Raw genomic sequence first — 17,974 nt, 5'->3', positions numbered from 1 at the left:
ACTGCTCGTGACATCATCTGCCGTCGAGACTGGAACCTTCAACTTGCTCACATATCCAGAACAATCTCTCTGTAGCACTTAAGGAAAATAGGCTAGGTCTTGTCTTAAGCTATGGAAAGCAATGCACCAAGATATTTCTGACATCTGATTTCTCGGAGAAGCTTTATAATTTCTCCAACATAAAACCAGCAGAAGAAACATGTTGGTAGATCTTGATATGTTAAAGCATTTGAACAAATTGTATAGACATATAAAGTTGAGTCCATTTCTCTTTCACCCTTCCTAGAGATGCCCCAAGTAATTTCCTTTTAGTTTTACATGTCAAGTTTGTAATTCAGTGCATATGTGTGTAAGAGAACAGAGAGTTTCAGGTCTGAAATATTGTACATGTGTTCTGATTATTTTGATAATTCAGTGTTTCTTAGTGAGTGCAAATTCATTCATTCATAGTGTTCTGCCCAAGAGCAGGTCTTTCACTGCAAACTCAGCATTCTCCAATCTTTCCTATTTTCTGCTTCCTCTTAGTCTCCACATATGATCCATGTATCTTAATGTCGTCTATCAACTGATATCGAACGCTTCTCCCATTCACCATTCCTTTCAGTGCATTCTTCAGAAGGCAGTTTCTTTTCAACCAGTGACCCAGCCAATTCCTTTTCCTCTTCCTAATCAGTTTCAGCATCACTCTTTCTTCACCTGTTCTTTTCAACGCAGCTTTGTTTCTTATTCTGTCTGTCCATTTCACACACTCCACCCTTCTCCAGATCCACATTTCAAATGCTTCTAGATGCTTCTCTTCACTTCGTCGTAATGTACACATACAATCTCCACACAAAGCACTTCACTAGTCTCTTTGTTGTGAGTGCAAATGGGAATAATTTATGAAAATGCCTTGCAGTTTTGCATCAGCAACCTGTAAAACAGAGGAAAAAATTGTGGTGACGAAAACGTAATTTACCATCCATTTACTTTCTATAAATACTTTAAGTAATTTATTTTCAATTTTACTTTGTCAATTTTGTAGTGTAGTTCTGCAGTATTTCTTAGTGGGTGTAAAAATAATTATTTATAAAAATTCCTTGCACTTGTGCAGTAGCAACATGTAAAACCTTCGGTTAAAAATTGTGGTGATAAAAACATAATTTACAATCGATATCCAAAGGCACAGACTGTTCGTGAAAGGTGGATATATTTGTGTAAGACAGCAAATAGTAATAGACATGAAATATTGTATATTTGTTCGATCATTGCGACAATTCTGATTATGATCGCGATCTTAAAGCAGAATTTTTAGGGTTACAACACAAACTGAAACTAAAAAATTTGGCCGAACCTCATTTATTGTTATCTAGTAATTAACAGTGTGATATCCGAAAGGACAAATGCGATGCAAGATTTTATTTAAGCAATAGGAGAAACTCCTGTATTAAGTTTTGAAGCCAGGTACATCAAATACATGTAGTGAATGTGAAAATACTGAAGAGAAGGTAAATGAAGAAGTTATTAAAATTTGAGCAGTAAACGATAAAGTGCAAAAAGAACTACAAGTAGCAAATGACAAAATATTCAATTCAAACAAAGAATTTCAGAACTTGAGAAATAACATTCAAAATCTAAATAATTTCTTGTTAAATATGAACAACTCTTTTCAGAATGCCAACGTAAAACCACAACTCGTGGCTCATGTTAAATTTTGGGATAGTAATGATATTGCAGTAGTTGTGACACGTTGTGCAATTTCAATAGATATTCAGAATACATAAGGAATATTTTATATTACTCCTTACCCAGTGCATGTACTTTATTTAGACGTCTTTCGACAAATGAGTGTCTGTCAGACTTAATTAAAATGAAAAATATGATGTTGTATTAAGTGTCAGATTTAGGCCTAGGCAACCTAGGCAGTTGCCTAGGGCAGCAATTTCCAGGGGAACGGCATTTTCTCTCTCTCTCTCTTCCTTTTTTCTTCTCATTTTCATTTTACAGTGAAATTTGTTTTTAAAACACTTGTTGGTAACTCTTTTTTGAAGTTTGTTTGTGAACACCTCGTGAAGACGGATATTGTTTTGTTATCGCATTGTCACAGTCGCGGCGAGAGCAAAAGGAAAGTGTGCACCTGCATATTATATTGTAATACCGGTATCACGTTGTTATACTATGGAAATGCTTGTATAAACAAGAATGCATTGTTGAAAATCAAATTGGATGTGTTTATTATTGATCGCTATGAATAGTAACCACAACTCTCAGTTACATTTCTAGTACAATATACCGTCAACAATACTGTTAGTCACTTTCGAGCATTTGCACTATATAATTCGATATGAAAGGTATATTTATTTAAAAATTGGATTTTACTTTTCAATTTATTTTATACTTCCTATCGAAGTAAGAAATACTCATAATAATTATACCACCAACTAAACCAATGCTTAAAAATAAACCACAGCTTTCCATTCACAAATCAATTTTGTTTCAACAATGAAAGTTTGAATGTTTCTTTGCATCAAGTCTGATGTGCTTCGTCAGATCAACTTCATGACATCACCAATGCTTTCTCTGTGAAGAAAGTGCGAAGAAAACTTTATAATTCACAAGTTAAAAGCATGTATTTTGATTCCAGTCATTTATTATTTTCTGAATTGTAATATTTTATTTAAAACTAATTTAAACTAAACATGACCTGTATAATGGCTACTTATAAAATGTTTGTGAGAGTGCGGCAAATTTTAGCACTGCCCGGGGGTGGCACTATAACTAAATCCGGCCCTGGTTGTGTTACAACAGAATGAAAATAGACAGTGATATTTTTTATGACCCAACAAGCGACTGTTGCCATGGACCATACAATAAAATTATGGTCAGAGCATATTTGTTCGTAGTTTTAAAGGGAAATGGAATCAGCCAAATAGGCCTACTTATGTTTGATTGCACTATCATGCTTTCAATATTATAAAAAAAATTATAAGTTCTGTACAAGCCTCTGGTTTTAAAGTACCTATGTACTTTTGTCAGTGACATGGGTCCTCAAAATCAGAAAGACTTAGGAATTAAAGTAAATCTGACACATATTTCAAATGCTGTGGCATCTGAGGTTTGTGTGATATATGGCAGGCAACAAAAATAATTATTAATTTATTATACACTGGATTTGTTTCGCAAACTGGAGAAAGCGTTGGGCCAACAGTATCACAAGATTTAACATATGGGTGGAGTTAACAATGACAGTGAAATCAAAGTATTTTGTACCAATTGAAGAAGAAATATCTATGTGTATATAGGCTATACTGCAAACAAACTCTCTATAGTGAAGAAGAAAAAGAACTGTGAAAGTAAGAATTCCGATTGGTTACAGTGTGTTTCATGGAGAAATATTCGTCCTCCTGTTGACTGGTTTCATGTGGTTTACAAATTTGGAAAGTGTTTTGAAGAGTAGCATGGGACTACATTAAACAAGTTCAAAACACAGCACAAACATTTGCTAATATACTGAACGAAAGATCTCTAGTAGGCCTATAAATCCATTCGTTATTGAATGATACTCCAGAACTTGATCATCATGAAAGCTCTCAACAAACACCAACAAGGACAGAAAAGTAAATCATCTACAACTAGCCATAAAACAGTGAAGAAAATTAAGAAAATCACCAACTATAATTTGAGCACAATAACATAATATTCTTCTTAGACACTCATTCTGTATTATTTTCATATCCCCATTGTAAATAAATAAGCATTTTAACAATGTTTCACAATCTCTAAAGAGCCCACAATAAATGAGAAATTGTTTGGGATCAAAATGGTCTTTTTATGGGTGCCATAAAAATCTTCAGTACGAAGCTTTCATAGTACAAGGCATGTTACAAGTCCCAGCCTTGCCGGCAGATGATGTCACGAGCAGTGTGAGGTGTTCCTGGTGGCCAGTATCTTTTATTCTACTTTCCTTGCTTTGTACTATACAGTAATGCGATAAATTCAGTTCATAAAGATGTATCTATAATTTTCACTAGAAATCAGTAAGTTTATTAGGTAAGTTTATTAGAAAATTTAGTAGCAGAGAACCATTTGATTGCGTTTTAATCGTAAGTAATAAAATAAAAATAAAATAAGTTGCAAAGTTTTAATTCAGTGTGGGTGCTTTAAAGTTGTACACAACTATGGCAACACAATAAATGGCAAAGTGTGCATATGGGGTTCTCTCATATTATTTGCATTTTTCTTGCAATAAACATTACTCCTCAAGGCTCAACCTTATCCTCTTCCTTATTTACATTCTAAAACTCTAGTAATCCTATTCAGATCATATAGGCTACTTAACTTGCAGCGGTGAATGTTTAATATTATGGCATTGTATGGGGGCCTTGAATTTTTCTTTTGTGGTTTTGTTTAGTATGCAACGTTCCTTATTAAAATTAATCAAATGAAGGAACTATGTACCATTTATGTTTATGTTTTACGTTTAACTTAATTCATTCCCATGTCTGTGTATGAAAATGAAATAATCTAAATCTAAGCAAGAAAAATTGAGAAACTACACCACTGCAATAATAGAGACAGTGAATATTTGTCAGGCTATAATGACAATGATTTAAAGAAATGAGTAACAGTGAATCCAGTATATGAATCTAACAAAGCTGGTAAACGATGATAAAATTAATAAACTAAGTGGTGATAATAATCATGTCTGGAAGTACAATACAAAAATTTTGGTGTGTAACCATTTGTGGGGACATGCAACTGGTGAATACAAATTACTTTAAACAGAATGAAGAAAATGCATTGGCTACAATAGTATTAAGTGTGGTAATCTGATAAGCAGAAGGCCTACATACTGTAGACTGCATAACAGCTCGTGAGGCATAGAAAACACTAGCAAATATAATTTGAGCATACATTTTTTCAAGAATATTTCAATTCAAAAAGAAAAAAACAACAATCATATTAGCATCTAATGAAACAATGAATGAGTATTTAGCAAGACAAAGTGTGTAGTACTTGCTACTGAGTAACAAAAATGAGAGCGGAACTTTAGAATAAGATTTCCAATATCAATATTCAGTTTCATACACGTATCTCTGGACCAGTTGTACAAAAAGCATGGGCCAGATAAGACTTAATTGGTTTTCACTATATCAGGTTTCTTGTCCTTCAGCTTTTCAAAGACACTGCTGTGTTTGCCATAATTAACTGAGGCATTGTTTGGTGAGTATGAAGACATTTTAGTAACATGCAACTTATTGTCTTCAATTTTCTTCACTATATCATGAGCTATTGCTTCAGAAGGCTCGTCACTATTTTCATAAAAATCTAGAAGGCATGTTTTCATCCCATTAAGCTGAAATACTTAAGTAAAATGGGGAAATATTTGATGTTACCTTTGTTGTTTGCATCAATGCCATTGAGAAATAATATGCGTTCTTAACAATTTCAGTTGTTAGGTTCAAAACTAAAGCTGGGGCTAAGATATTCTGACAACTCCTGTAGTCTTGTTGTTCGACTGAAATCACCATTCATAAATGGGCACCACTCCAGTGACATGGTATCATTTATTTATACCTAAAATATTAAAACTGCCATCATTTATGTTGAATTGTAGATCGGTAATAATCATTTTGTTGGAATTTAAATGACCTAGACTATGTGAAAACTCTTGTCTTGGCCCTCTTATCGATGTACAAGTTGTAGACCTAACATTTTCATAATCATGAAAAAAAAAATTAAAGGATTAAATAATGACATTGTCTATATAATAAATAATTAATTGGTAGCCAATTTTAAGGTCACAAGAGCTGTTACTGATTTATAATATTTTTAATAGCCACTAATATATAAAACTTCATAACATAATATGATGATTTGGATAAATAAAATATTTTAAGGTTATACTTACAAACACATTCACATCAACAGAAGTTTAATTCTGATCCGGATGAAACTCTTTCGCAATTTGTGAAATTCTTCTTGTTCTTCAACTTAACCGAAACTCGCAACTAACATATCATAACAAAATACTGCAAGTATATTATGTAACCTCCAAACAGTCATACAGAATGTTTCAATTACCCACAGAGGTTATTTCATGAACAATAGTAATAAACCATAATAACAGAATTATACCATAATTATTATGCTATTGTTGACTCCTGCATGTCAATAATAACTGCCAATGTCACTGTTATTATCAGTCCTAAACTGCACTATTGGGAAATGATGTCATAATAATCCAGGCTATTGTATTTATAAAATTTCTAGTCCTAGACAGCATTAACTACAATAATGCAGTAGGCCTACTGCTTTCGCAATTCAAAATTTTTCTTATTCTAAAGAGCATCATTCAACATAAATTATATTTCATACTAATCATAACTTAGAGCTGCATAGCACTAGAAACTACATAAGGAATGTTCAGCGCAAGCATTTCTAGCCTTTAAACAAGATGCAATAATGACATAGAATATCTTTTAAGTATGTTTCTGCATGCGATTTTGAGATTCCACATCATTGTTAAGGTTAGAACTTGAACATTTGGAATTCTTCTTACTATAGTACATCGCTTAATTTTCTTAAAGTTTAACAAATGATGATAAAAAAAATACAAGTAAATAAAACTATCAAAAAACCAATAATGACACATAATTTCACGTTATCACATTATAAAACAGAACTCATCTGCTCCTACTGACAATAGGAAATCAAAAAAAATTTTATGATATCTGATTCTAAAAAAATAACTTACTCTTACTCTGGTATGTACTACTGTCTACAGAACTGATTTATGTAAACTTAAGTGTGAATAACAATGCAAATGTTTTCACCGATATTCAATATTAATACTTTTTTTTAATTGGTGAGGACAGAAATTTTTATTTTTTAAATTTAGGCATGTATTTTGTAAGTTGAAAATACATGTTTTGTCAATTTTAAGTATATATTTCATAACAAATAAGACACATTAAACACGATAAAACGACATTACAAAGAGAATTGCAAATTTTTTTGTAACATTTATTTTGTCCAGAAAAAAATATCTATATAATTAGGGTGACCATGTGATCATCATCAAAAAGGAAGCCACTTCGGCACTGTAGGCCTTATAAGCTAATACGCCCCTAAATAAACATTCCCAAATTTACAATCTATTATTTACTTGGTTAATATTCTAGAATGCTACGTGCTGTTGAATAAATAAGATGGTGTGAGTATTAAAAACGTTAAAAAAAAAGTGCTATGATATTAGAAAATATCTTATGAATTTGTTACATTCTTAAATTCTGAGGATTACTTTACCTATCTGATTATTGTTTTCAAACACTGTATAAATAATCTTTTCATTAAACTTCATTATCTTCACAGTCCAAGTCAAAGTTATGGAATTTAAGAATATAACAAACTCATAAAATATTTTCTAATATCATAGCACTTTTCTTAACTCTTTGAATAAACACACCATCTTGTTTTATTCAACAGCATGTAGCATTACAGAATATTAATCAAGTAAATAACTTACTTACTTACTTACAAATGGCTTTTAAGGAACCCGAAGGTTCATTGCCGCCCTCACATAAGCCCGCCAGCGGTCCCTATCCTGTGCAAGATTAATCCAGTCTCTATCATCATACCCCACCTCCCTCAAATCCATTTTAATATTATCCTCCCATCTACGTCTCGGCCTCCCTAAAGGTCTTTTTCCCTCCGGTCTCCCAACTAACACTTTATATGCATTTCTGGATTCGCCCATACGTGCTACATGCCCTGCCCATCTCAAACGTCTCGATTTTATGTTCCTAATTATGTCAGGTGAAGAATACAATGCGTGCAGTTCTGTATTGTGTAACTTTCTCCATTCTCCTGTAACTTCATCCCGCTTAGCCCCAAATATTTTCCTTAGCACCTTATTCTCAAACACCCTGAACCTATGTTCCTCTCTCAGAGTGAGAGTCCAAGTTTCACAACCATACAGAAGAACCGGTAATATAACTGTTTTATAAATTCTAACTTTCAGATTTTTGGACAGCAGACTGGATGATAAGAGCTTCTCAACCGAATAATAACAGGCATTTCCCATATTTATTCTGCGTTTAATTTCCTCCCGAGTGTCATTTATATTTGTTACTGTTGCTCCAAGATATTTGAATTTTTCCACCTCTTCGAAGGATAAATCTCCAATTTTTATATTTCCATTTCGTACAATATTCTGGTCACGAGACATAATCATATATTTTGTCTTTTCGGGATTTACTTCCAAACCGATCGCTCTACTTGCTTCAAGTAAAATTTCCGTGTTTTCCCTAATCGTTTGTGTATTTTCTCCTAACATATTCACGTCATCCGCATAGACAAGAAGCTGATGTAACCCGTTCAATTCCAAACCCTGCCTGTTATCCTGAACTTTCTTAATGGCATATTCTAGAGCGAAGTTAAAAAGTAAAGGTGATAGTGCATCTCCCTGCTTTAGCCTGCAGTGAATTGGAAAAGCATCAGATAGAAACTGACCTATACGGACTCTGCTGTATGTTTCACCGAGACACATTTTAATTAATCGAACTAGTTTCTTGGGAATACCAAATTCAATAAGAATATCATATAATACTTCCCTCTTAACAGAGTCATAAGCCTTTTTGAAATCTATGAATAACTGATGTACTGTACCCTTATACTCCCATTTTTTCTCCATTATCTGTCGAATACAAAAAATCTGATCAATAGTCGATCTACTACGCCGAAAACCGCACTGATGATCTCCAATAATTTCATCTACGTACGGACTTAATCTTCTCAAAAGAATATTGGACAAAATTTTGTACGACGTCAACAAAAGTGATATTCCTCGAAAGTTACCACAGTTGGTTTTGTCCCCCTGTTTAAAAATAGGTACAATTATGGACTCCTTCCATTGTTCTGGTACAATTTCCTTTTCCCAAATAGCAAGTACAAGTTTATAAATTTCGCTATATAATGCACTCCCACCCTCTTGTATTAATTCTGCTGGAATTTGATCGATACCTGGAGACTTGTACTTTTTCAGATTTTCTATCGCAATTTCAACTTCTGAAAGCGTGGGTTCGGGTATAAATGGCTCAGCAGTTTGTATTTCAATTTCGTCCCGATCATTTCTATTTGGCCTATGTACATTTAGTAGTTGCGCAAAATAGTTTTTCCATCTGTTTAGGATTGATGGAGAGTCTGCAAGCAAGTCACCATTCTCATCCTTGATCACGTTTACCCTTGGCTGATATCCGTTCTTAAATTCCTTTATACCCTTATATAAATCTCGAATGTTTTTATTCTTACTATTTGTTTCTACCTCATTCAGTTTTTCCTTCAAGTAACCTCTCTTTTTAATCCTAAGTGTACGACTTGCTTCCCGTCTTTCATTGAAATAATTATCTCTCTTCTCCTCAACTGGATCCTGTAAAAATTTCAATTTTGCCTGTTTCCTTCTTTCTACTACCATGCAACAATCTTCATCAAACCACGGTTTCTTTTTGTTAGTTTCATAATAACCTATGCTCTGTTCAGCTGCAATTTTGATATTGTCTCGAATATTTTCCCACATGCTATTAACATTTAACTCTTTGTCAACTTCGTCGGAACTTGCTAATACGGCAAACCTATTTGAAATTTCGACCTGATAATGTTGCTTAGTTTCCTCGTCCTTTAATTTCAAAATATTGAATTTAGTAATATTAACTTGTTGCTCTACTCGCTTGGCTACTGATAATCTTTCTCTTAATTCTCCAATCACCAAATAATGGTCAGAATTACAGTCTGCACCCCTGAAAGTTCGAATATCTACTATACTAGTATGTCTCCGTTTATCTATCAAGATGTGATCTATTTGGTTGTGTGTCAATCCATCTGGGGGAATGTTGTACTTTTGACAATTAAATTTTTCGATGTGGCAAAGTTGACTAATCTAACTCCATTGTCACTACTAATTGCGTGTAGGCTCTCTTTTCCAATAGTTGGTCTAAAAATATCCTCCCGTCCTACTTTAGCATTGAAATCCCCCAATAAAATTTTCATGTGATATCTAGGGAACTGATCAAAAGTATGTTCCAATTCCTCATAGAAGCTATTCTTTATATGGTCGTGTTTCTCTTCTGTAGGGGCGTGAGCATTTATAACTATGATGTCGCACCATCTACCCTTAAGTACTAAATATGATAACCTGTCACTGATAAATTCGACCTTTTTTACTGCTGATTTTATTCTTTTATGAACAAAGAATCCTGTTCCTAATTGGTGATTATTGTTTCCTTCCCCATAATACAACAAGTAATCTCCTATTTGTGATATGCGATTCCCATCTAACCTAACCTCTTGTACTCCTACGAAGTCTATTCTATATCTAGCTAGTTCTTTTGCTACTAATGTTACCCCTCCTGTTCTATAAAGACTAGTTACGTTCCAAGTGCCAAATCTCAAATCCTTATTCCTTTGCTGTGGTCGTGCCAGAGAATCAGTCCTATTCCGAGGCTTATTATAGGGATACGTAACAAGCTGTTTTTTACGGTGATGGGTTGTTAGCCCTTCGCCCAACCCCCAAGCTGGAGGACCACCCCTTATCGGCTGTCCACGACTGCTTATTCAATATATTCGCAGCTACCCTCCATATCTGGAGGCCGTCTCCTCTATCCGCAACCTGAGGACGCGCCACGCCGTGGTGATAGGGACCCACAATACATGGATCAAGTAAATAACAGATTGTAAATTTGGGAATGTTTAGTTAGGGGTGTATTAGCTTATAAGTAGTGCTGTCAATCGATCAAAATATTTAATTGATTAATGCTTTGAATTTAATTGAGCTTTGATCGATTTGAAAAAAAATTTTAATATACTGTACTACACAATTATTTTTAAATTTAAATTGTGTTTGGTGATAAGCATAAGTATAAAATTTTGTTGTATATACTGTATCGTTGTATTACAGAACAATAATATTTTAGTTATTTATTAACATGTTTATTATGGAGGCTTATAATTTATTGTGTCAATTCTCCGGGGATTTTTTAAACAAACACAAATAAAAAAAGTATGAAGACTCACCTAGTTAATACTGCTTCATCCATGATTTTAAACATGTGAGTGCATTCACATATTCCGAATTAAGTGTTGCTCTACATTTAATAATAACGTTTCCTGCATCATTAAACACGAAATTTTTTTTCTGTTAAGCACTTCTCCACGATCGTTCAATTTAAGTCCAAACGTTTCGAGTTTACTTCTCAAATTCTCGTAGGCCTATGACATAATGGAGTTTTCACTTTTTTCACAGACCACAGAAATCTGACTTCCCCCCCCCCCCTTAGCAAACTAAACACACAAGCTTCGTCTAGAGACTCAGTGAAGAAACTGCAACAGAATAGCAGACTGGCCCCTATTGTAACAGGATTACAAAATTTTAGAAAGAGAAGAAGATAGTTACTCTCTCACTTGCACACAGTGTAGCCACGGCTAAGGGTTGAGGAAGACGAATTCCAGAAAAGTATGGATTTCATATGCTAGGAAGACGAGCCGACAAACTTAATACGGGTTTCGCATTCTGTTTCAACTTTCAATAGGGGTAGACCAGGTCGCTGTCCTCATATTAATCTCTTTCTGAAGTGTTTGTGCAAAAATTTGTCCTATGCTACCTGCTTTGCAGTTACAAAATAACGGTATTATTGTGTTTCAAGTAAACAATTTCTGAGAGACTAATATTGTTGGAATTTTTACTCTGAGTTCGTATTAACAAAATAATAATTAATATCAAGTACAATTGATTAATTTTAATCAACTCGATTATTCGATTAAATATTTTTTATATATTAATCTTACAAGAGAAATTGATTAATTGATTAAATTTCACAACACTACTTATAAGACCTGTAATGACGAAGTAGCCTTCTTTTTTTCTGGACAAAATAAATGTTACGAAAAAATTAGCAGTTCTCTAAGAGAACACTTACTACCCATTTTTGCAATGTTAAATTTATAAATTTCTGGTGCACTTTTCTCTGAAATCTTTGCAGATACAACTATGACTTTTAGGGGTTACTTTATCATCCTTTATCAAAATGCTAAACACAAAATTTTTTCAATCAGTGCAGTGTTCAGAATTTTTATGAATTAACTTTTTTAATTTAATTATAATTTACTACTATTTTTCTAGTAAATTATTTTTTTGCAAGAAGAGTACCAATGGAAAGCCAATAAATTTGTGTTTAGCATGTAGACAACACTGCTTCATACACCCCCATTTTCAGTGTGTTAAGCCCCACAAACACAGTCTTGGGAATCTTCCCCCATATCATGTTGTTGAACTCATTGGTGTTCTGGGTGCTCCCTTGGAGACACTTCTTCAGCAGGTCATGATTTTTGAGGTCTTGGTAGATGGGCTTCATAAGAAGCATAATCTCTTCTGGGAGACCATGGTGTTTATATTTTTCCTTCTACTTCACATATTTGCACCAGGAATCTTCAGTCTGGGGACACAGACCATGTTGTGGCTTATCGTCTCTGGACACCTTATGAAAATATGTGGAACATACTGCTTTTTTCATATTATTTAAATCATTCGTATTGGCTCTGATGGCACTGCCATAATAATTTTGTAGCAGGTCAATTTCACTATCAGTTAGACTTTCTTTCCCATGTCTTTTTTCAGCTTTCTCAATTGGGTGATCATTCTTTTATGGACATGGCCTATGCACTCTAACTTCTCAATCATGGTGCCATCACCATATGGTTTACTGTTCACTACTGTATTGAAGCCTTTGCTATCTCCGTCGCCAAGATACTTCACATATTTCACTCTTTGTGTGTCCACAGATTGATGAAATATTCTGAGTGCACCTTCAGCTTCCATGCCTGTACTTGCCCTCTCATAATTAGAAGTGCAGATATGTGTCTCGCCAATTTTTACAGATTTACAGCATCGACAGGATTTTGAAAGGCACGAAACATTAATTACCTTTTCTGTGTCCACACTGGTAGCTGTGACTACATCATTGAGGTAAGTGTGTCCTCCCTTCTGCCAGCTTCCATCTACAGCAACACTAATGACTGTATATCCCTCTTTTCTTCAATATCTTCTGCTGCAGTTTCCTTCATACACTTTTCAGCTACTGCTTCAAGACATCTCTTGAAGTGATTCTGCTATTGTATGTACGATAATTTACAGAAGGATTACAAAGATTCAACAGCAAACACAAAGTTTTTCCTGCTTCCAAACCTCTTCCTACACACCTCATACCATACACAAATCTTAGGTTCATTTCCTGACCATTGTCATTTTGGAACAACTGGATAATATGCACAGTAGAGCAATGCCGACTATGCTGGCCACTAGTTACCGGGCCATACAGAGCCGTGTAAAACAAAAGTCAATCGAAATCGTGGTAGTAAAATTCGCGACTATATTCTTAAATAATTCACTCCACTAGTCAAGTCCAAGGTTTACGGAATATAACGGTGGTGTTCTGAATATACTGAAAGAAAATGCAAATGTAGTAAGATCTTATAGTAGGTTATCACAACAAAACAGTAGTGGCTCGCCGTAAAAAAAAATAGGTGAAGTGCTGTACACATAAACAAATGCATGAACAGTTTTACCAATATAATGAGTAGGCCTACTATTCGTAAACTACGTACAATTTTACTAGTTCTAGAACACATGCAAGCAGGAAAACTAATTTATTTCAGGACTCACCCAATTTCTTGCATACCAAGTTAATCCTCCTATCTTTTAAAGCAGCAAACCTGACGATGATGTCTTCATAAAATGTCTGAGTTTAACTGAGAGTGGACAGTATATCTCTATGCAAAGCTATGGGGCTAATAATGAAAGTCCCTCCTGTGTTGTAGCATTCCGAATAAAATTTTCAATATTTTCAAACAGAAAACCTACTTTCATTGGAAGAATTTTTTTAAGTTATTTTATACAACTTCTCTATTTTCTTAGCACTTTTTTAAACAAAGAACAAAATAATGGAACTGTAAGTCGTCCAGAATTTAAAACATCTTTCTTATCCTCATATTTAAGTCTACAAAACAGTATTTCTAAGTAATTACAAACCGTGTCATTTTCGGGATACATATTTCGCACTCATTTATCAATATTTTCTATGTACTGGTACCTAAGTACTCGTATTTGTATAATAACGCTATAGTGATTAAACATATACTATACACTTAGATGTAGGATTAATACACTATATACACTTATCACTAATATACTCTAAATACATTAAATAATAAGTTAATATGTACATACACAGTAATAAACTACATGTGTACATTTACATGCGCGTTAAACTTTCAAATACTGTACAAGAGCTGGATCAAAACTGACGAGCTCATGAGAAGAAATAATACACGCCGCGGAAAAGAACTTTTAAACTTTGAGAATGTATGTGAGGTGTATTCCTGATAAAATAACATAGAGCCAGCTAATTTACCACTGCAGGGATGGCTGCTTGGACACAGGGAATGAGAGAATACTATTCTCGAGTCAGATAGTACATACTGTAAAATTTCACAGCCCTTAAACAATAGCCCCCGGCCTTGGAGACTAGCTTCAACCCTTCTGTATTATTAGTACTGTTAGATCTGCAAAGTGGTTACTCCACCTACAAGTCTGACAATTCTCTGTAGGCCTAACTGAAAGACTCAGAAACGCACTTCACTCATACAATCTTTCTTTAGTGAGTGACGTCACGTTACCATGGAAACCAAGTGCTGTATGAGAATGGGAACCCAAATAATTTCACTTCTACAGTATTGTAAGTTCCAATAGACACTGCTCGGCGCTCATAACAGTTGACATTATTCTATTCAGTGGACTGTTCCAGGTACTATTTATACAACTAAACACTGTTCATAACGACTGGAAAGAAAACTTTTTTTTTTAGAAATACGGTACCGGTAATAACTACAATTAATTATTAATACGAGGTAAAACTGTGTTTTACACATAAATAGATGAAGTGACACTTCACCTACTTCACCTGAATAACCGCACCTGCAACAAAATAAAGGGAAAAAAAAAAGGTTTGATTCAGGGAATATCACTGAAATGAACGAAAGTAAATTTGCGGTTAATGTTTGCCACGCAATCTACTCGCAATATTTACGTAAATATACACTGGGGGAGATTAAAACATAGTCGAACACAAGGTATTACATGCGGCTCGCGAGAGGAACAGTTTGGCTGAGAGATAACTGCGCATGCACGGACTTGATTAATAAAAACCTAAACTAACCAAACCTAACCTTCGTATATACAAGCTGTTTAACTAGAGCAACAAAGGGAACTTCTTGGTTTGACCTCGAATGTGCACGCAAAAATAAATCTAGGTAAGTAAGGATCACGCTGACACCGCATGAGAGGTCCGCGCATGCGCCACAGCCAAACTGTCCCTGTCGCGAGCCCCTAATAAGATTTTTTGATAATAAAAATAACAGTATCTACTGCTAAAGTCAATATATTTGTAAATATTGATAAGGAACAACATAAACGAATGAGAATATATTTCAAAATACTTTTAAAGAACAACATAATCCTAATGAGAGTATATTACAAAATATTAATAAGTTTTATGACTGTCCGTGGACTGATTTAAATCATAGCAAAATAGATTTAAACTAATATACGTATTTGCTCATCAAACTCTACCTAACTTTGTCGCTAACAGTGGGGATATATAATGAGAGAGGGAGTGGGGGACAGAGAGGGGGAGTGGGGCAAAGGGCGAGAGGCGAGGGGAGTGAGGGGGAGGGGCAGGGGAGAGAAGGGGGTAGGAGACTTGGGTATTATATACACCAACGAGTTAGAAAGAGAATTCTATAGAGTGGCCATGTTGTCCTGTACAGCGCTCTTTGCGGTGCCACCGCGAAACACGGCAGATCTGAGCTAAGTGCTCACCTTTGTAAAAATTCGTCTGCTTACAATGTTGTATAACGGAGGTAAGATGTACAAAAAAACGAAGAAAAAACATGCCTGTTGTGTGTGCTGCATATAACTACAATGTCAAAAGGAAAAAGAAAACTGATATATCATATTTCATGTAAATTTTATGAAGTTAAGTCCATAGTTTTGTTAATTAGCAGCATTTTTTTCATGCATAAATGTGTAACAACGCCCGGCATAAACAAAATAAACGGTTCACTGGTAATGTACTTAAACTAAATACGGATAAAACCAATACAATTCCGTTTCAGACTCAGTGAAAAACAAATAGCAATACAATATTAAAACTGTATTTCGACACCGGCATCCTTTATTTTTGCTCCTTCTGTCCTAACTGCTTATACAAGAAGACGATGAGCTGTAGCTTATAAGAAGTAGGCCTATTTCGAAGACAATCGATTAATCAAATAAATGGTTCACTAGTAATAAAGTTAAACTAAATACGGATAAAACCGCTACAATTCCGTTCCAAACCTAGTAATAGCAATCAAATATTAAAATTGTATTTCGACACTCGCATCCAAAATAACGCAAAACTCTAGGGTAGGTCGTATTGTTGTTAGTATTTTGACTGGAAGGACATGAAAGAATATAATTGGGCACCCACGTGCAATAATGGGGTAAGTATGAATATATTTCGTAACTACTTACCCCATTATTGTACGTGGGTGCTCAATTATACACTAATAATTATCTGTGGTGCCACAGCCCTTGAAAGGCTCAGACAGACCAGCCGGCTGTTGGCCTCACGTTCACATTTCGATGATAATTATACTTTACTGTAACAAAAAACCTGAAAGCATGTTTTGTCATGTTTCACCCACGTTACAAGCTTGGAGATAAAGGTTGTTTACTACAGATAGGGCCTACTTTCATTCTATATCTTATGGTAGAGTAAATAGTTTTGCAACGTGTAGAGACTGGGAAAACAATTTAATAAAATCACCCGAATCATACTCGTTCATTTTATAGGCAATCTTGCAGGTCGCATTTAAAAGAACCTAGGAATATTAACATTTTCTTCAGTATATTTGCTAGGACTTCTTGTCATACTACATGACAATTTTGCTTAGGTTATTCTTTTAAGCATTCCTTCTAGGAATAGCTCAAGTGTTTTAAATTTAGCGTGCATACGTTTAGATTAAGTTCCTAGCACGTATTTGACGAAATACTAGGCTTTTCCACTTCAGTTTAACTGATTTATGCAAACGAAATTAAGACAGCTGACGATTCTAATGTCAGTTATCACCACGCCCACTTTGTTTTGGGCGCATAAGTTCATTACCGACGGTCGTTCAATTTTCTTCAAACATGGCGGCGCAATGACCACTCTATATCTTTCTCTTTCTAACTCGTTGATATACACTAATTGAATAGCTATAACCTCAATATCGCCATCCACTGCATGACTCTGTTATTTACATTGTTCAAATCATTTGGTTTTTATCAAGTTTGTTGTACTTATTTCCATAAAATTTATGTTTATCAAACTTCTTACACCCGCCCATTTCTGAATAATAAGTCTCAACTCACAAACGTGTAAAAAAACGACTATGTACTCACAACAAGAAAGCTAATAATATAACTAGGCCTCTTGACTCACAAAAAGATGCGGGAAACAAAAAAATAAATAAATCCCGCTACTAACAGAGGCACCAATATAAAGAACACGATTTTCCCTATCAAATGAGAGTAAGTTCATAAATGTAGCTTTAACACAGGGCTGGGCAGCAAGAGCGGATTCTACTCTCTCACGGGGAGCCATATGATTTCTCTTCATCCCCTTTCTTCCCCATCCCTAACACCGCCCAGCGATGATTCCGCATGGATGAATATTAAGCGTCCCCGTTTAGAGACTGGTTGCGCTTCCGATGCCCAGCTCTGCTCTAACAGTTTCAGAGATATACTTATTCAAAAATGACTAAAAATTAGTGAAAATGGGCGTATCAAGCAGACACCGGCGTTGATTTAAATGCCGAAATAAGGACATTAGGAAGACATCAGGCAATTTTAATTTACATA

The 17,974-nt window shown here is 34.7% G+C and overlaps 1 protein-coding gene across 1 annotated transcript in view; it reads right to left on the bottom strand.

Moving 5' to 3' along the window:
- Window positions 1-17,573, bottom strand: part of LOC138708012 (cytochrome c oxidase assembly factor 7B-like) — a 73,055-nt gene extending 55,482 nt beyond the window's left edge. Inside the window, exon 1 of the mRNA XM_069838121.1 lies at window positions 17,337-17,573. The gene's annotated coding sequence lies outside the window, so the exon portion shown is untranslated. The remainder of the gene's footprint in view (window positions 1-17,336) is intronic.
- Window positions 17,574-17,974: the final 401 nt, after the last annotated feature.

This window comes from Periplaneta americana, chromosome 10 (genome assembly GCF_040183065.1).
Source record: "Periplaneta americana isolate PAMFEO1 chromosome 10, P.americana_PAMFEO1_priV1, whole genome shotgun sequence".
NCBI lineage: Eukaryota > Metazoa > Arthropoda > Insecta > Blattodea > Blattidae > Periplaneta > Periplaneta americana.
Note: the sequence above shows the minus strand (reverse complement) of the source record. Positions and strands in the feature narration are given on the sequence as shown.